This window comes from Palaemon carinicauda, chromosome 24 (genome assembly GCF_036898095.1).
Source record: "Palaemon carinicauda isolate YSFRI2023 chromosome 24, ASM3689809v2, whole genome shotgun sequence".
In the NCBI taxonomy this organism is placed as follows: Eukaryota; Metazoa; Arthropoda; class Malacostraca; order Decapoda; family Palaemonidae; genus Palaemon; species Palaemon carinicauda.
In genome coordinates, this window is record NC_090748.1 from 105,895,269 (window position 1) to 105,915,544 (window position 20,276).

At 46.2% G+C, this 20,276-nt stretch overlaps 1 protein-coding gene across 4 annotated transcripts in view; it reads left to right on the top strand.

Annotated features, from left to right (window-relative positions):
* The window catches only part of LOC137618249 (KIF-binding protein-like), an 81,046-nt gene that overhangs the window by 15,386 nt on the left and 45,384 nt on the right, over nt 1-20,276 (top strand). Inside the window, exons 3-4 of one of the 4 annotated variants that reach the window (XM_068348401.1) lie at nt 975-1,031; nt 2,825-2,970. The exons of 2 other annotated variants lie outside the window; for them this stretch is intronic. The gene's annotated coding sequence lies outside the window, so the exon portion shown is untranslated. The remainder of the gene's footprint in view (nt 1-974; nt 1,032-2,824; nt 2,971-20,276) is intronic. One more of the 4 variants, XM_068348400.1, reaches the window with a different exon arrangement.

Consider the following 20,276-nt stretch of genomic DNA (forward strand, 5'->3'; position numbering starts at 1 on the left):
CATCCACCCATCCCTTGCTCACGAGCATGGTGAGATTGCAGACACTATTGGAAACCATCAAGATCAAGAGTTTCGAACTCCTGGCTTACAGATTTCTAGGCTGAGACGTTTCCAATAACCTACCACAACCCCAGAGTATTAACTAAGTTCATATCATCTTTTGCCTAAGTAGCCTCTAGTAGAGAGGAACTGAGGCACTAGCATTAGTAGTAGTTACTTAAATTTAAGATGGGTTTCTTGGGGTGGCTGCAAAAATCTTGTTGACTATTTTCCACGAAATTAGCACGTAGGGTTGTCTATATTTCCTGGCTGTGAGATCAGCATACTGTACAGTGAATAGCTAGGTCCATTCATATCTTATTTTCCTTTAATATTCTTTTCCTTAACCAGTCTCCAGCTGTCACTAGATTCTGAATTAGAAAGTAAGAATACATTACATATGTGCAATATTTTTTGTACCTAAATCATAGTACAGTACACCTTTCAGCTATAAAACCTCCCAAATAATTTCTTTATTAACATACTTCAGTTCACAATCTTAAACAATCGAAAAGAGAATCATATGTCAGTACTTAGTAATCTCTAATGTGGTAGGAACAAATAGAATTATAAAAAGTCTGTTAATCTCTCTCCTTAATACCTTATTAGTATTAGTTGTTTCAAGTTGCAAGCTAATTTTAGTACTGTATTTAAAATTCCCATATGCTTCTTCCACTCTTATTGACACAGTTGAGGATTGTGGACAAAGAATCATCTTAGTTTCAATGGATTGAAAGGGAAATTTTTCCTCTAGAAAAAGTTTTAGACAACGAAACAACTTCATTGTTTATTGTAAGTGACAGTTCAGTTGCTAGTGTACTAGCATTAATTAAACGTAATAGGTTTGTAACTATGGAAAATGTTTTTAATTTTAAGTCTGAGAAATTCTTGGGAGCAGTCGCTCTACATATTTTGTGTGTTTTTCTTTTTCTTAGGAAGCGTTATGTTCTCGGCAGACAGATATTGGTGAAGTCTTAACAGAGTTACAGAAGGTACAGAAAAAGATCTTGGTTATTTCCATGAGTCTTACCTTGTAGTCGTGGTGCTAACATCTAAGCGACTGCTTCCTGGCTTCTAAGTAAAAATGTTACTCTCTCTCTCATCACCATGTGTCATGGGAAATACTAACCTCTGGTATTATTATTGTTATTGTTATTATTATTATTATAATTATTATTACTTGCTAAGCTACAACCCTAGTTGAAAAAGAAGGATGCTGTAAGCCCAAGGGCTCCAACAGGGAAAATAGTCTTGTGAGCAAAGGAAAATAAACAAACTACAAGAGGTGTAATAAACAATTAAAGTAATACCGGTATGTTTTTAGAACAGTAACAACATTAAAATAGATATCTCATATGTAAACAATAAAAACTTCATAAAACAAGAGGAAGAGAAATAAGATAGAATAGTGTGCCCGAGTTACCCTCAAGCAAGCGAACTCTACCCCAAGACAGTGGAAGACCAGGGTACAGAGGCTATGGCACTACCCAAGACTAGAGAACAAGTGTTTGATTTTGGAGTGTACAATCCTGTATGTAGTACTAGACATGCAGTTAATGCTAAGTCATGCCTTCTCCAGCATAAAGCTCAATACCATACACAATATTCTAGAAGTTTTATTCCAACTGTGACCAAATTGTGGTTGATCTCCTTAATCGGGCAGTTGAATTGGTGGAACATCAGAGTCGAAACTTGCTGCAAAAGTTTTTAAATTCAGAATTATATTTCTTCAATACTCAACTGCACAGTCATCATCTGCCGATTCCCCACATTTCATAGAATGGTTGGGCAATGGTCAGTATGTTACTAGGTAGGTTGCATGAGCTGTGCCTTATCATTTCTTATTGCTGACGATGTGTTGTGTCGCAGCATTATCATCAGTTCGTCATTCATGGTGTAGTGATCCTCTCCCAACAGTTTGGTTGCATTTCACAGATTTGGTATATAGTTTTTCTCATATTTTGTGAAAAGTTCTTGGTGGATAGGATATGCGTTTTGATCCAGTATCAAGGAAATCATTTAATCTTTATGGAATACAAAGCAAAGAAAGTCAACAAACCACATAATTATGTCAAGAATGTGTATAATGTTCATAGGGTGATTTTATATGATTCAAGTGGGCTTTGATTATAAAATTGATTTGTATGTGTTCTGTCTCCATCACATATCCACCTCATATGTCTGTGGTAGTCAGCACAATGACAACAAGGTATGACACATTGAAATAAATGGAATTTTGATGATAAAATTCATTGAAATTCATACCTTCTTGTTATCTTTTCCCTCCCCCTTCTATACTTTTAATTATATCAAGACTTTTAAAGATGTCTAAAGGGTCTACAACAATTCATTATGTAGGAAGTTACAGGTACTGCCTCTACCAGAGGTTAGCGTTTCTACTGATAAGATGGTGTTTTGGGATAGCAGGGCTCCACCAGGGAGAGAGAGAAAGAGAGAGATCTTAACTTTTATATAGGGGTTGGAAAGCAGTTGCTTCGATTTTGTAAGTACGATATCTACAAGGTAAGTATAGTATATTGAAATAACACATATTATTAAAATTCTATTTTTGTAGTCATCTCTTTGCTTTTTATTTGATATTCTGTACATAATATATAAAAGGTGTAGAGAATAAAATTGTTTGTTGTTAATTAGGTAGTTTGACCATGACATAGGTAGTTAGCTGCCTGTTTTCTATTTTGCCAAAATCTGGATAAGCCATGGATGAATTAGTTTGGAGAATCTTTGAAATGCAGTACAGTACTTCATTTCAAAATTAATACAGGTACCTGGTGGAGATTGTGTACCAGGACTGGTTTTAGACCGAAGTTAAGCTTCCCATAAAAGACAAGAAGCCATCTACTCTATATACATGCTATTTATGGTTCAAAATTAATTTTGATACCATAGAAGTTTGCTATTTAGTTAGAAGTAAGATATTTTTACTTTTCGTAGTACAGTACTTTACCATCCCTTAGCTATAATGGTAATACATTTTTTAGTGTATCTAAGGCTCGGTTACTTGGAGCCTACGCATTACTGAATCTTCACTTGACTGTATTTCTTACTTTCATTTTATATTTGGAAATATTTTTATTTTTTTATTTCAATGGAAGAAATATTTTCAATGTTGTACTCTTCATCACCTCATATTCATTTTCTTTAAATAATATTTCTTTGAATCCTTTCCATACTGTTCTAATGAATTCATGTGGACTGGATTTTATGAAAAACTTCTCGTGTCCTGTGTAAATCACTATTTGAATTTTAACAGCTGTTCAAGCTGAATTCCAGTAAGGCTCTTATTAATCAAGAGATAGTATGTTGTTTTACGTTGTATTAACCCTTTTACCCCCGAAGGACGTACTGGTATGTTTCACAAAAGCCATCCCTTTACCCCCATGGACGTACCGGTACGTCCTTGCAAAAAAATGCTGTGAGATTTTTTTTTTTCATATTTTTGATAATTTTTGAGAAAATTCGGGCATTTTCCAAGAGAATGAGACCAACCTGACCTCTCTATGACAAAAAGTAAGGCTGTTAGAGCAATTTAAAAAAAATATACTGCAAAATGTGCTGGGAAATAAATAACCCCCTGGGGGTTAAGGGTTGGAAATTTCCAAATAGCCTGGGGGTAAAAGGGTTAATAATTACCATACACTATTTCAATCACAGTGAAAGCATGTATAGAATGTATGTCAGTATGGTAGAGAGCATAGTAATCTGGAAGACTGAAGTTTTTATTTTTAAATATTTAACTTAGCCGGTGAATATATAATAGCTGCAACTCTGCGGCTCGACAGACAACATACTCAAAAAACTCGCGAGCAATCGCTTTGAAGGTTGCGGGTGTGCCCACCAGCGCCAACTGTCGGCCAGATACCACTCTTGTATGTAAACAAAACCTTCAATTCTTCTCTGTCGACGTTGACGACAAGACGTATTTATACTCGCTGTAGAACCTGGAGTTTTCCCATCATATTTGGTGAAGTACTTTATTTTGGTTTGAGCTTTCACAGTACAGGTGTTTTTCCTCAACATAAACTCTTGAACTCTTTATTGAATCGGATTATTTGTTGATGACTTGGATTGCTTTTGGAATTTTCTTTGACTAATTCAAAATGGCTGACCCTTCTCAAGTACCTAGATTTCGAAAGTGTAATGCTAGGGACTGTAATAGGCGTCTTCCAAAGGCTTCTCTCGACCCTCATACTGTTTGTTCCAATTGTCGGGGTAAAACCTGTCAATTGGGAGATCGGTGTGAGGAATGCGTGGGCCTTTCGGAATTCGATTGGCTCGAATATGATAAGTATGCACGCAGACTAGAGAGAGATAGGGTAAGGAGAAGTTCATCTAGGTCCGTAGATTTTTCCTCTCCACATGCCCCTGAACCTAATCCTTCCCCTGTAGTGGTTGTTCCTAACCCCCCTTCTAGCACTCAGGAACCGTCTATGCAAGACATGTTACGTGCTATTCATGCCTTAGGGGAGAGAGTTGAAGCGTTAGCAAGTGACCGTAATCAACTCATGGCTGACGTGAAGGAACTTAAGTGCCATAGTGCCACGGCGGAAAGTGGGAAAGTGATTAGTGCGCAAAGTGTTGTGAACAGTGTTGCGACCGAGGGTTCGTCTGTTCGTGCCTGTCGTTCACCTAGTCCGGGACCTCTTGCAAGCTCCCAAGCCCAGGGGAGAAGCAATGTCGTACGACTTATGGGTTCGAGAGGCCTTGATCAGCGAACAGACGTTCCCTCTATGGTATCAGGCGTATCTCGTCAAGATCGCTCCTACCATAAGACGAGAGAGCCCATTTTTACCTCGTCTTCCGAAGGCTTTTCACGCAAGAAACCATGGAGCAAGGTTTCTAGGCCTCTTAAACGCAAGTCGGTCCCTTCAGGACAGGTCCAACATCCTGAATGTAGTCATTGGGACAGTTCGGACCCGTTGCTGTCATCGGATGACTGCTCGCCGCCTAAGCAAGGCAAAGTTGTGCCGTCTCAGACGCTAACCCCGTCTGTTACCGCACCCGTTACCGTAGACCCTAAATGGGTTATACTACAGGACATGCAGTCTAAGCTTGCGTCCCTTATGGAAGACTACAACGCAGAGAAGGTTTCCGTTGAACCTAGCCGTTTATCTCATGGAGATCCTGGCCTTCAGCCACCCAAGCGTTCTGTTGTGCGTCCTGTTGACGTTGGTGTAGCCATCTCACGTCAACCAGTTGGGGTTGTACCGCACCCGATGCAGTCTCGTGTGGATTTTCAGCCGCATGTGGACGTTAGGCAACTCGCTGATGCGCCTGGTGACGTTCAGGACGTTCGCCAACCATCAGAGTTGACTTGTTTTGACGCGGTGCGTCAACCTCCGCAACCTAGAATTGTTTTGACTGCACAACCCAGGCGGTCTAAGCAGTCTCGGGTGGACGCTGTGCGTCCTCACGCACCTGTTGTTGTTGACAGTTCCCAGACTGTTCAGCAGTTTCAGGACGCTGCGTCCTGCTCCGCCACTTATGCACCAGTGCGGGCGGACGCTGCGTGTCAAGCTTTGCCAACCCCTTTGCTTGTTTCTCATCAGTTGTCAGATGAGGAACTTTCGGATGAGGACGTTGCTGACCCTCAGCCTGAGGATCATCCTTCAGATATTGATGAGCCTAGAGCAGTTCCTCCTTCTATGGACTTTAAAAAAGTCATGCTCATTTTTAAAGAATTGTTTCCTGAACACTTTGTCTCTGTGGCTCCTCGTTCGCCGCCGTCTGAATTTGTTTTAGGCGTACCTGCTGCCATGCCAGCCTTTACAAAACTCGTTCTCTCTCGCTCATCCAAGAGAGCTTTACGGCTGTTAGGCGATTGGTTGGAAACCAAGAGGAGTTTGGGGAAGACGGCCTTTGCCTTCCCCCCATCTAAACTCTCGTCTAGATCGAGCGTCTGGTATGCCATGGGAGAAGTTCTCGGCTTGGGAGTTCCTGCCTCTGCCCAGGGCGACTTCTCAAGTCTTGTAGACTCTCCCCGCCGCCTAGCCATGAGACGCTCGAAGATTAGTTGGTCATCCTCAGATCTTGACCATCTACTTAAAGGCATTTTTAGGGCTTTTGAAGTTTTCAACTTCCTTGACTGGTGTTTGGGAGCCTTGAGTAGGAAAATCTCATCAGCCGATAGAGATGTCTCCTTACTCATTATGTCCTGCATGGATAAGGCCATCCGCGATGGATCCAATGAGCTCTCCTCCTCGTTTACGTAGGAGTCCTAAAGAAACGAGAGTCTCTGTGCTCTTTTCTGTCAGCAGGAGTGACGCCCTGTCAATGATCTGAACTACTCTTTGCCCCTTTGTCTAAGTTCTTGTTTCCTGAACTTTTAGTTAAGGAAATAGCGTTGTCTCTAGTGCAGAAGGACACCCTCGGCTCGCAAAGGGACCCCTTCGTCTGCCTTGTCTGCTAGACCTAGGATAGACACTCCAGCGTCCAGGATTATTCCGCCCTTTCGTGGCAGAGCCCCCAGCAGGGGAAGTACTCGTGCCGAAGGGAAGAGAGGAAAGAGGAAAGGAGCCAAGTCCTCGCGTGGCAGAGTCTGACTGCCCGCAGCTTCAGACAGCAGTAGGTGCCAGACTCAAGAACTTCTGGCAAGCCTGGGAGAAGAGAGGTGCAGATCAACAGTCTGTGAGGTTGCTCAGAGAGGGGTACAAAATCCCATTTGTACGCAAACCTCCTCTAGCGACTTCCCCCATCGATCTCTCTCCCAGGTACCGAGAGGAAGCAAAGAGACAAGCCCTGAAACTAGAAGTGTCTCTTTTGCTAGAGAAGGGAGCGGTGGTCAAAGTCTCGGACCTTCAATCACCGGGGTTTTACAACCGTCTCTTCCTAGTACCGAAGAAGACAGGAGGTTGGAGACCGGTGCTAGACGTCAGTGCTCTGAATGTCTTTGTCACAAAGACAAAGTTCACCATGGAGACCACGAAGTCAGTCTTAGCAGCGGTCAGAAAGGGAGACTGGATGGTCTCTCTCGACCTAAGAGACGCTTACTTCCACATCCCCATTCACTCAGATTCCCAACCTTTTCTGAGATTTGTGTTCGACAATGTGGTGTACCAGTTTCGGGCCCTGTGCTTTGGCCTAAGTCCTGCTCCTCTCGTGTTTACGAGGCTTATGAGGAATGTGGCAAAATTCCTCCATTTATCGGGTATCCGAGCCTCCCTTTATTTGGACGACTGGCTTCTCAGAGCCTCGTCCAGTCATCGCTGTCTGAAGGATCTCAATTGGACTTTAGATCTGACCAAGGAATTGGGACTTCTGGTCAACTTGGAAAAGTCCCAGCTGATCCCATCCCAAACTATTCTGTATTTAGGGATGGAGATTCGCAGTCCAGTTTTTCGGGTTTTTCCGTCGGCCCCCAGAATAGATCAAGCCCTGCTCGTAATCCAAAGGATTTTGAAGAGAGAACGTTGCTCAGTCAGGAATTGGATGAGTCTAGTAGGAACTCTATCATCCCTGGAGCAGTTTGTCTCGCTAGGAAGGCTACACCTCCGACCTCTACAATTCCATCTAGCTTTTCACTGGAAAAAGGACAAGACGCTAGAGGCGGTCTCGATCCCGATTTGCGAAACAGTAAAGACTTGCCTGAATTGGTGGAGAGACAATATCAGTCTACGAGAGGGACTTTCCCTAGCAGTTCAGAAACCAAACCACGTTCTCTTCTCAGACGCATCGGATTTGGGTTGGGGTGCGACACTGGACGGTTGGGAATGCTCAGGTCTGTGGACCTCAAGTCAGAGGAGCATGCATATCAACGGCAAGGAGCTTTTGGCAGTTCACCTGGCCTTGATGAGCTTCGAGAGTCTCCTTCGAGACAAAGTGGTGGAGGTCAACTCGGACAACACCACAGCCTTGGCGTACATTTCCAAACAAGGAGGTACCCACTCCCTGACACTGTACGAGATCGCAAGGGACCTGCTCATCTGGTCAAGAGATCGAGGCATCTCCCTGGTAACGAGGTTTATCCAGGGCGACTTGAACGTTCTAGCAGATTGTCTCAGTCGGAAAGGTCAGGTAATTCCAACCGAATGGACCCTCCACAAGGATGTGTGCAAGAGGCTTTGGGCAACTTGGGGTCAACCCACCATAGACCTTTTTGCAACCTCGATGACCAAGAGGCTTCCAATCTATTGCTTTCCAGTCCCAGACCCAGCAGCAATACATATAGATGCCTTTCTCCTAGATTGGTCTCACCTAGACCTATACGCATTCCCACCATTCAAGATTGTCAACAAGGTACTGCAGAAATTCGCCTCTCACGAAGGGACAAGGTTGACGTTAGTTGCTCCCCTCTGGCCCGCGAGAGAATGGTTCACCGAGGTACTTCGATGGCTGGTAGACTTTCCAAGAAGTCTTCCTCTAAGAGTAGAACTATTACGTCAGCCACACGTAAAGAAGGTACACCAAAGCCTCCAGGCTCTTCGTCTGACTGCCTTCAGACTATCGAAAGACTCTCGAGAGCTAGAGGCTTTTCGAAGGAGGCAGCCAGTGGGATTGCAAGAGCGAGGAGAGCTTCTACCATTAGAGTTTACCAATCGAAGTGGGAAATCTTCCGAGACTGGTGCAAGTCAGTATCTGTATCCTCGTCCAGTACCTCTGTAGCCCAAATCGCTGATTTTCTCTTATACCTGAGAAGAGTTCGCTCCCTTTCAGCTCCCACGATCAAGGGCTACAGGAGCATGTTGGCTTCGGTCTTCCGGCATAGAGGCTTAGATCTTTCTAACAATAAAGATCTACAAGATCTCCTTAAGTCTTTTGAGACCTCTAAGGAACGTCGTTTGGCTACACCTGGATGGAATTTAGATGTGGTCCTAAGATTCCTCATGTCAGACAGGTTTGAGCCTTTACATTCAGCCTCCCTGAAGGATCTCACTCTTAAGACTCTTTTCCTGGTGTGCTTGGCCTCGGCTAAAAGAGTCAGTGAGCTTCATGCCTTCAGCAAGAACATCGGTTTTTCGACAGAAAAAGCCACTTGTTCTCTTCAACTTGGTTTCCTAGCCAAGAATGAACTGCCTTCTTGTCCTTGGCCTAAATCTTTTGATATTCCTAGCTTATCAGAGATCATAGGCAACGAATTAGAGAGAGTATTATGCCCCGTTAGAGCTCTTAAGTTCTATTTAGCTCGTACTAAGCCTTTACGAGGTAAATCTGAAGCGTTATGGTGTTCGGTTAAGAAACCATCCTTACCTATGTCAAAGAATGCTTTGTCATATTTTATCAGATTGTTAATACGAGAAGCTCATTCACACTTGAGTGAGGAAGACCGATCTTTGCTTAAGGTTAAGACGCACGAGATTAGAGCTATAGCAACTTCCGTGGCCTTCAAGCAAAATAGATCTCTGCAAAGTATCATGGACGCGACCTTTTGGAGAAGCAAGTCAGTGTTCGCGTCATTTTACTTGAAAGATGTCCAGACTCTTTACGAGGACTGCTACACACTGGGTCCATTCGTAGCAGCGAGTGCAGTAGTGGGTGAGGCCCGGGTTCAACCACTACACTTCCCTAATTCCATATCCTTTTAATCTGTCTCTTGAAATGTTTTTAATATTGTTTTTATGGGTTGTTCGGAAGGCTAAGAAGCCTTTCGCATCCTGGTTGATTTGGCGGGTGGTCAAAGTCATTTCTTGAGAGCGCCCAGATTAGGGGTTTGATGAGGTCCTGTTGTATGGGTTGTAGCCCTTGATACTTCAGCTCCTGGGAGTCTGTCAGCATCCTAAGAGGATCGCTGGGCTCCGTGAGGAAGACAGACTTACAAGGAAGAGTAATCGTCTAAGTCAACTTCCTTACCAGGTACCTATTTATTTTGGTTTTGTTATATTGATAACTGTCAAAATGAAAAAACTCTTAGCTTATACGCTGTAAACATAATTAACTCTGGTCTCTACCCACCCCCTTGGGTGTGAATCAGCTATTATATATTCACCGGCTAAGTTAAATATTTAAAAATGATTTGTTCCGTAACCAAAATACAAACCACGCTATTTACAAAGGGTTATTACTTTTAGCGTAGCTGAAATGGCGAGCCATTAGAATTTAACGAGGGTGTATTACCCCCGCGCTAGTTAGCGGGGGGGTAGGGGAGTGGTAGCTAGCTACCCCTCCTCCCCCTCACACACAGGTGAATACTCACTTTCACTTTTGGCTCGGACTGTGACAGACGTCTCTGTCTTGGTCCTCGCTTGGCAGCCATTGTCTGTTTTGTCTTTACTTAATCGCTTACTTTTTTTTTACTCAATATATATGTAAACATGTTTTCATGTTTGTATATATATTTGAGTATAGAAATAAGTAAGTTTCCTTTTCAGATGTGTGTGTGTAGTGTACGATATCTACGTGGAGGCCTCGGCAGTTAGGCCACCACGGCCTAATTTTATGGGTTGCGATCGAGTTTGACTTCGGTCTTTCTCTCTCTCTCTCTCTTGAGGTCGTTCACCCTTTTACTATGTTTTACTACGCCCTTGTAGCTTCCTTCCCGTGTGGGTGGGGTTGCTACGCCGTACATTTTGTCTCAATTAGTTTATGAATCTAATTGTAGTTGTTAATTTTTCAGCTTGTAGAACGATTCCTTTCGGGGTTTTCGTTTTTTTCTTTAGTGTTCATTCTTTTTTTAAATTACATAATTACATAGTTACATAATTATAATTGTTATAATTCTGTTTTGGTTACAGCTCTCCTTCCGCGAGTGTAAGTGGTTGTGAGGGCACGTGCCTGTTGTGTAATTCTTGTTCCTTTCCCTCGGGATTCCTCTTCGGAGCCTTCCCGGGGGAATGAATGTGTACTAATATTATTTGTTTTATTTTTTTTTACAGTTACCGATCTAGTTCGTTTCTGTAATATAGCAACGGTGTGAGCTGTCTGGTTGAGTCCTGGGGATTCGGCTGTTGCTGCCTCCCCCCTTGTATTGTCGTCAGGGGCGTGTCTCCTTCTACTGGTAGTACTCCCGTGTCGACGGACAGCTCTCCAGTTCATTTTAGAACAGTCAGGAGGCTTGCCTCCTTGGGCGGATAACTTTCCTTCCGAGGGAAGTTTTTTCCTGTCCAGGCTTGAGCTTTTCCTCTTTTGGGGGGTTCTTCTCTTGCCTTTTTTTTTTTTCGTGCGACTATGCTCTTGGTGCTGAGCGGTCGCACCTGCAGTTTCGCTCAAGGGGCTGGGCAACTGCAGGGGCTCCTCTTCGGAGGATTGCCCCTTTTAGGTCACTGGCTGACCAGTCTCTTCCACGAAGTGTTTCTCTGTCGTTCGCGAGAGAGTACACTCATAGAGACTCCTCTTCAGAGGTTTCTTCTGTTGCTGTTGCTGTTGGCCTCCCTCGCCGTAAGGCCCTCCGTCCGCCTCGTCGTAAGGGCCTCTCATCTCCCTATAAGGGTGCTTGAGGCGCCTTTTTGAATCTCCGTTTGCAGCCTACAACTTCTTTTTCTCGATCTTCCGTCTTGGTGCAGATGGACAGCAGTCTAATCTCGTCTCCCGACGGGCAACGGTCTTCCCGACGGACAACGGTCTTCCCGACGGACAGCGGTCTTCCGACGGACATCAGTCTCCCGGCGGACAACGATCCCTTCGGGGCAAAGGGTTGCCCCCACGGGGGTTCTTCCCTTGCGTGTCAGGGTTTCCCTGCGCGCCCTTCTGTTCGTCAGCGCTCTCCTGTTCGTCAGCGCTTTCAAGATGATCTTCCCTGCGGTTCCTGTTACGTGCCCTGTGCGCCCACGTTCGCCCTCGCGATCTAGAACTTCGGTTCAGGTCGGGGTCAAGGACTCTTCTTTGCGCAGGCTTCCACGCGTAGCCTTCTGCTCGTCAGCGATCATCAGCTCGTCAGCTCGCCAGCGATCGTCAGCTCGTCAGCGATCATCAGCTCGCCAGCGATCTCCGGATCGCCCACGTGTGTTACAGCTGGCACGCCAACGTTCTCCAACACTTCTGAAGGAACATGGTTCGCCAGCTACTAGCTCAACTGCGGATGCTGATCGCCATCGCGCGACCCTCAACTGCAGATGCTGATCGCCATCGCGCGACCCTCAACTGCGGATGCTGATCGCCATCGCGCGACCCTCAACTGCGGATGCTGATCGCCATCGCGCGACCCTCAACTGCGGATGCTGATCGCCATCGCGCGACCCTCAACTGCGGATGCTGATCGCCATCGCGCGACCCTCAACTGCGGATGCTGATCGCCATCGCGCGACCCTCAACTGCGGATGCTGATCGCCATCGCGCGACCCTCAACTGCGGATGCTGATCGCCATCGCACAACCCTGAACGATTGCCCGCTTACGCATGCTGCTCCTCATCGCACAACCCTGAACGATCGCCCTCTTGCGGATGCTGATCACCATCGCACCCTTTCACGCGATCATTCACCTGCGCATGCTGCTCGCCATCGCACAACCCTGAACGATTGCCCGCTTACGCATGCTGCTCCTCATCGCACAACCCTGAACGATCGCCCTCCTGCAGATGCTGATCACCATCGCACCCTTTCACGCGATCATTCACCTGCGCATGCTGCTCGCCATCGCACAACCCTGAACGATTGCCCGCTTACGCATGCTGCTCCTCATCGCACAACCCTGAACGATCGCCCTCCTGCAGATGCTGATCACCATCGCACCCTTTCACGCGATCATTCACCTGCGCATGCTGCTCGCCATCGCACAACCCTGAACGATTGCCCGCTTACGCATGCTGCTCCTCATCGCACAACCCTGAACGATCGCCCTCCTGCAGATGCTGATCCTCGCCCTCTTGCGGATGCTGATCACCATCGCACCCTATCACGCGATCATTCACCTACACATGCTGCTCGCCATCGCTTACCGCCAGCGATCTTCTTCACCTACGCGGCAGCACGATCCCTCGCCGTCACGCCCATTCGCCTGCGCGCCCGCGCGATCGCTCGCCTGCGCGCCCGCGCGATCGCTCGCCTGCGCGCCCGCGCGATCGCTCGCCTGCGCGCCCGCGCGATCGCTCGCCTGCGCGCCCGCGCGATCGCTCGCCTGCGCGCCCTCGCGACCGCTCGCCTGCGCGCCCGCGCGACCACTCGCCTGTGCGCCCGCGCGACCATTCGCCTTTGCGCGACCGTTCGCCCTCGTGCGACCATAGTTCGCGGCGAATTCCACAGCCGGTGGTAGCAGCAGGGACGCGTGCTCCTAGGCGGCACTCGGGATCACCTCCATCCAAGCACAGGTTGGTAGTGCAGGACGAAGACAGGTCAGTACAGCATTCTTCCCACCTTCTTTTCAGGCAGGAACCGTCGTGTCCTCTCCAAAGGATCGCCCGATCCCTTTCACCTTAGCGAGGATTTCGGACTCTGTGTCCTTGGAGCAGCAGACATGGTTTGATCCGCTGGCACGGGCGTTAATGAGGGTTATGAAACCAGCACTCACCGGCCAGGGTAACAAACCAGCGGCTGTCTCTCCTACGCTGAAGAGAAAGAGAGGAGTGGACTTCGTGGTGACTTCCCCCAGGGCGAAGTTGGTTCCCAAGAGGTCGGTCTCGAGGGTCCCCTCTCCTGCACGAGTACTCTCTCCTTCTCCCGCCCTGGAAGGATTTTTGGCGGGGGGGCTTTCCGTTGAAGTTTTCTCCATCGGACAAGGGGTGACTGCTTACCTCTTCCTCTGGGAGCTTACCAGGTTCTTTCCCTCCTCGGTTACGGCCCGAGGTTTGGTTCAAGGAAGCTACAGGAAGATCAAGGGTACTTTCCTCCTCTCGAGCTCAGGCACCTTGGCCTTTCGTCGTTAAGTATATACTTGCGGACAAGCTCGATGTTGTACCTTCTGGACGCACTGACTGAAGGCTTCCTTCGGGTGTCTCATCTGTGGAGGTCAACGACCTCAGACACCCTTCCATCCTTGAGAAGAGTTTTGTCTTTGCCCAAGGACAGAGACTTAAACATCTGCTGTGCGGAGTAAATCGACTTCCGGTTTCACTCCTCCAAGGCGCTTTCTTCCAGACTCTGCAGGGCTCCAGCTCCCTTTTCTTTCAACCACGTCGGCCTAAGTTATCGGCTACGACAACTGGGACAAGGTGTCCAATTGCAGTTTCCTCCTGTCAGGAACAGATGGCACGGGAGACTCCCCCGGGGGGGCATAGTCCTAAAAGGAGTTCACGAACTCTAGGATTGCAGGTTTTTTCGCTGGGAGGATGCTTAAGGTTACTCATCCGAATGACAGCTTCCCGATGCCCATTCCCGCACAATCTCTGTGAGTAGCCAAGGATATCGCGCCTGCCGTCTCTGTCAGCGAATTCAGTGTCTCTGAACCTCTATGCCATAGCATCAGCAGAGTTGCCCGGTTGGGCAGAATGATCCATACCTTAGGCGAAGGTCTTCCTTAGGATCATCGACGGCTTCACCCCCGGCCCCCTCAGTCGATCCTTTCTTGTAAGGAAGGATCTGAGAGGGGATGTCCATAGTCGACCTCTCAGCCCTGATCAAGTTTGTCGAACAAACTTTGGCCAGCGTAGACCAGCAGAATCGATCAGACTGGTAACGAGGCGACAGGACTCCTTTAACCCTGGATCGGAAGGACGGGTACTTTCAGTTTCCATTCCATCCATCTTCCAGGGTGCTCGTCGAATTCAGCCTAAACTGCAAGTATTCCTGCTTATGATGCAGTGTGGCTATCCCGCCGTGGCATAGCAGGTTTGTTTCCCCAGAGAACTCTCCCTGCCTTCCTCTTGGCCGCTCAGGTGCAGACTTCCGCCTCCTCTGCTGTTTGGAGGGCTGGTCAACTCCGGTAGGCTCGGGTTTCGACCTTCTTCAGCTCCGGGAAAAGCTTCCGAATGCTGACCATGAGTGTGGGCTCATGGTATTTTGCTTGGAGCCTTCTCTTCCTCTGCCTCAACATCTGGAGTATCTGGCCATGATATTGAGTCAACCGCCTTACCACGTTGGAAACCCCGCTTCTCGTCCGTCCAGCGAGGTTAAGCAACGTCGGTACTTGGATGGGTGACCACCTGGGGACGCCAGATTCTGTTACCACATCCTCCGAGCCTTCCTTTCGGTTGACTGTGGCAAGACTGAGGAGAGTCGTAGTACCTGTTCTCAGTCAAGCAGAGTTTTCAGCCCTACCTTGGAACGTTTCCTAGTTCTTCTTTCCTCATTGACCCGTTTATAGTCCGAACGGTCGCCTCAGGATAAGTTCCATGTGGGGCGATCCAAGTTCCGGTGGCTTCAGGCAATGTTTAACCGGACTCCCTGGCCCTATGGGACCAGCGGAACTATTAAACCTGCAATGGGTGTTGACCTATGGAGCCTCTTGATGGTAGTGGATATTCTCGTCCTTTCCCCACATTCTTGATGCGGTTCTCGGACTCGTCAAAGGAAAGGGGGGGGGGCATGTTCCGGTCCAGGCCTATGGTCAAGACCTGAAGGATACCTCTCCATCATTCAGGCAGGCTTAAGGGCCTTAGTCTGGCCCCTCTTCAGATCCTACCGCTCCTGCCAAGTCGCCCCGTTGCGTGTCGACTTCATGCTAACCAGCAGGGGACGCATTTTCACACCTTCACATCTTGCAGTAGAGATACCGGGATGATTGAGATTCTCTCAATTCCACCATCGGCTCTCTCATTCCAGGCAGGGGAATGTTTCTCTCAGACTATCCGAGCAGAGCCTCATAGAGAGAGTGTACCTAAGGGTCTTTGACCTTGGGTAACCAGCAAGTGCTGATCTGGGGGACCTGATCGCGACAGCTTGGAACCTCAAGCTTCCGCTAGTTTTCCCCCCAGTCTCAGACCCCGAGACTCTGGCAAGATGCATTCCGGTGATGGTGGGACAACTTCGACGCCTGCGTCTTCCCTCCTTTTTGTCTGCGGACAATGGGTCTCAACAAAACCAGGTTGTCTGTCAACCTTTCAATGGGAGAGCTCCACTGGGACTATGCGCAGAACGGTTTCTGGACCCTCTGCTTCCCCTGACGGAACTCCCGGGAGAGCTTCTCCCACGGCGCAGACTACTCAAGCAACCACACTGCGACATCTCTCCCGAACCGGGACGTCGCTTCGGCTTCATGCCTGGAGACACTACGCTTCCTCCTCTAGAAGAGACAACCCGCTACAGTCGCGGTACGGAGGTCGCGTCATCTGCGATAGTCATCCACAGGGGTCTCCCAGGCAAAGTGAAGAGTCTAAGGTGGTTGGTGCCGTGGGAGATATACCTCTTCCCGTGAGGCCTCTTCTCCAGCAATAACGGTCTTATTGCCTTTCGGCGGTAGGAAACTCCTTTCCGCTCTTGGCAATGAAGCCTGTCGCTCAGCCTTTCCCTGACCTTCAGGCTTAAAGGAATAACTTTTTCCTACCCGCTGGATCTATCCTCGCTCATGCGAAGCTACGATCGTCCCTGCCCTAGTCGGAGGAAGACCTCCAACTTGGAGCATGGCTCGGACTTTTAGTCCTTTAAGAGATCTTCTCAAGACCCTTTTATGACAGGCCTCGGATTGTATTCCGCCTTGGGTCTTCTGCTCACTCTGGCCACGGCCAGTGTGTAAGCAATCTTCTTGGTCTCTTACTACTCCCCCCCTTTCTAAGGAAGAGGGGAAGGCAACATTCAGGCTCGCTCCTGAGTTGTTGGCTTGACTCAGAATCTGAGGGTCCCGACCCTTCGGTCCGATTCATTCAAGATTTTGAGTCTCCATTCTGTGTCTGATGTCCCAAGACCTTCTCTTTCTTGCCAGTACAGGAATCGAGAGGTTAGCGCTGGGAACAGCTGCAGTTTGGCCTCAGTTGCAGCCGATTTGGGAACACAAGGAGGACATGGGGGGAGAGTCACCAGTATACCTCTTCAGCCCGGACTCAAGGACATTCATCTCGACCTGTCTTCAGACCCTCCCCCGTCACGTCGCCCTACAGCACGATGTTGGATACATCGCAACGTCCCTCGCCTTCGAGTAATAATACTCTGTGACGCAGGTGCTACAAGCTGGAGTCTGGAAGCGTCTGATGACCTTCGCAGCCCGCTTCCTGCAGGGCGTGACCCACAGGAGTCTCGATACGTTTTCTATCGCTCTGTGGTGGCTACACAACAGCTGGTCTAACCTCAGGCTCCTTTTTGGACAGGTAGCAGAAGGTTGAGGGCATTGTTATCAGGTTTTAGTCTGCATGAACGAAAGAAGTATGTCTGGCCCTTACTTCTTTCTTCATCATCCCCTCTACGGGGAAGCAGCATCCTGGTCTCTGCATAGCTGACCTCGAACCTCTGCAGGTAAACCATGCTTCCTTGTGTTCCGAGTATTGAGTCAATACTGTCGCGTCCCCCATACCCTGACGAGGTGGTATTGGGAACGTCCTAACCCAGAGTTCCTTCTGGAACTCCAGGTCAACTGCCTAGGACGGGTCACACTTCTTCCTTCACACACAAGCTTACGTAGGCCACATGGTTCCTTGCGGTGCAAGGAACTTGTGAGGTGCAGGGACTCCTTTTCTCGAGTGCGACTCACTCGGATTCTGAGTCCCCGGGTAAAGCCAAAGCCAGTATGGCTGGGGACTTTCCACCCTTCCTAAGGGATAAGTCACCCTTTGTAAATAGCGTGGTTTGTATTTTGGTTACGGAACAAATGACAAATTCGAAGATAATTTGTATTTTTCCTAACCATACAAACCTTAGCTATTTACACATATTTGCCCGCCAGCCCTGTCCCCCAAGACAAGTCCTACCTCTAAGTGAAAGTGAGTATTCACCTGTGTGTGAGGGGGAGGAGGGGTAGCTAGCTACCACTCCCCTACCCCCCCGCTAACTAGCGCGGGGGTAATACACCCTCGTTAAATTCTAATGGCTCGCCATTTCAGCTACGCTAAAAGTAATAACCCTTTGTAAATAGCTAAGGTTTGTATGGTTAGGAAAAATACAAATTATCTTCGAATTTGTCATATTTTAATTATAAAATAAATTTTTGAATATACTTACCCGGTGAATATATAAATTAAATGACCCTCCCTTCCTCCCCAATAGAGACACAGCGGGACGAGAAGAATTGAAGGTTTTGTTTACATACAAGAGTGGTATCTGGCCGACAGTTGGCGCTAGTGGGCACACCCGCAACCTTCATAGCGATCGCTCGCGAGTTTTTTGAGTATGTTGTCTGTCGAGCCGCAGAGTTGCAGCTATTATATATTCACCGGGTAAGTATATTCAAAAATTTATTTTATAATTAAAATATCATTTTATAAAAGTTTAATGCAAATAATTATGATTCAAGATTTTTCTTTTCTGTCATTAGAACAAAATATAGTTTTTTAGCAAAATCTGTTTTCTATAAGTTTCTATTTTGATAATATACACAAAGTCAGTAATATCATTATTTATTTTAGAATTTGGTCTCGGAAGTTCAGCCGTTTCATCGCGGATATGATAAGCCAGGTCTCTCAAAATCTTGTATATATTTATAGCTGTAACGTAGAAGCACAGATTCTGTTAGATATAGTGAGATATATAGATTCAATTATTTCTCTTATATTTCCCAGATTATTCTCCTAAAATCTTAGTTTTTATAAGCAAGTTTTTATAGTTTTAGATTATGCTGTGTAAAAGAAAGTGAAGTATTTTGTATGTGGCATATTTCTACCTTCAATTTGTCAAAACTGAACAATTTCAAGCCAAACATTATAATGTAATCAATTACAGTACTCATTTATGAGGGAGAACAATATTGGTTAGTAATTAGTATGACATGTGTATACTCTGTACTCATTAATTTTGCACTCACATGCTTTTCACATTCTCTATAGATTTCATTATGCTCAGGAATAATTTCTATGACAATGTTCTTGGGCATTTCACTGATCTTTGTTGATTTTTTTTTTCCATAAAAGCTCACATACTGTAGCACCATCCCGACAACACTGGCTGTAGCGTCCCGCGCTTCAGGGAGTTATTGTATAGTTTTACCAGCATCTTTCTGTCGCTAATTCTGGTACCTGTACTGTAACATGTTGTTTTTTATTTTTTTATTTTTTAGCAAGGGAAGGACTCTTTTTTAGGTGTTTTTTATCTCATTCTTGGTGTATGTTATTTATTTTGCATTATTTAAGAAATATATTTAACTCAGAAGTTATGTATAACAGTGGAGGCACCTGAATTCTGCGTTCATTTTTCATTTTTTTGCAGGAAATGCTAATGCTACATCATTAGTATGAAGTGTAGTTACTTTACTGTGTTTTTCCATTCCAGCAGTTTCATAGGTTTTGTTTTTTAGGCTCTGCAGTTTATTTATTAGTGGTTTTCATCTTTTATAACAATTATATAACAAGACATTTATATTTTGATGATCTATTATACTGTAGTTCAGTAGGTAAGTTTTATAGGGTAATGTATAGAAGTTTATTGTTATAATTTGTTTCACCTGAAATTCATGAGCTAATCATTTATGGAATGGGAAATATTCTACCATAGCAGAAAGGGAAAAAAGTTCTCCGTAACCTAGCACAGTAGAACCCCAGACGACGAGGGGACGAGCTATTGAAATGCTCGTCTAAGATCCAACTTTGAAATTACAGTACAACTTGACATAGTTGCAAACATGTCTCTAGGATTTGGCAATGGATGTTGAGCCTCAACATATGATGGTTTGATCATCCTCATCCACCTCAAATGTAAATAATTCAGTTTTTTAAAGTTGCATGTTTTCGCAAATTATATCTGTTTTTTGTCGTATTTTCTCCCTGTTCTTAATCGTAATTTTGTTTTGCATTTGATTCCTTTTGTTGTGAACTGTTCAGATAAATTTTCTGAATGTATTTAATCACTTTTTTTGCTATAGGTGTGAGAGGAACAACTGTTGTAATGTAAAATTGATATTTAGATTGTTTTTTATCAGGGGCTGATAGGTGCCATCTTAGGTTGATATACTTTGAGTAACCATATAAAAGATATTAATGGAATGTTCTTTACTTTGGGTGTTCTAAATGTATTTTTGGGCTCAAGCCATGGCGTCCTGATGGAAGGTTCCTTTTTGGTAGCTTCCTTGGGTATAAAACTACTAAGATATTCCCAGAGAATTTAACCACAGGTTATCACAGAATTCTAACTTCTGGAGCGAGTATCCCAAAGGTTTCCCTTTAAGACATCGTATATCAACAGGGGACGCATGTCTGAACGCGCCACATAGCTATCTTCACCCCGAACAGAGTTAATGCTTCGGTGTGTAAGGGTTGAGAATAGCTGGGAGCCGCTCCACAGCCAATCTCACTCGTGGCTACTACTGATACTCGAGACGTAAACAAACGGGCGCCAT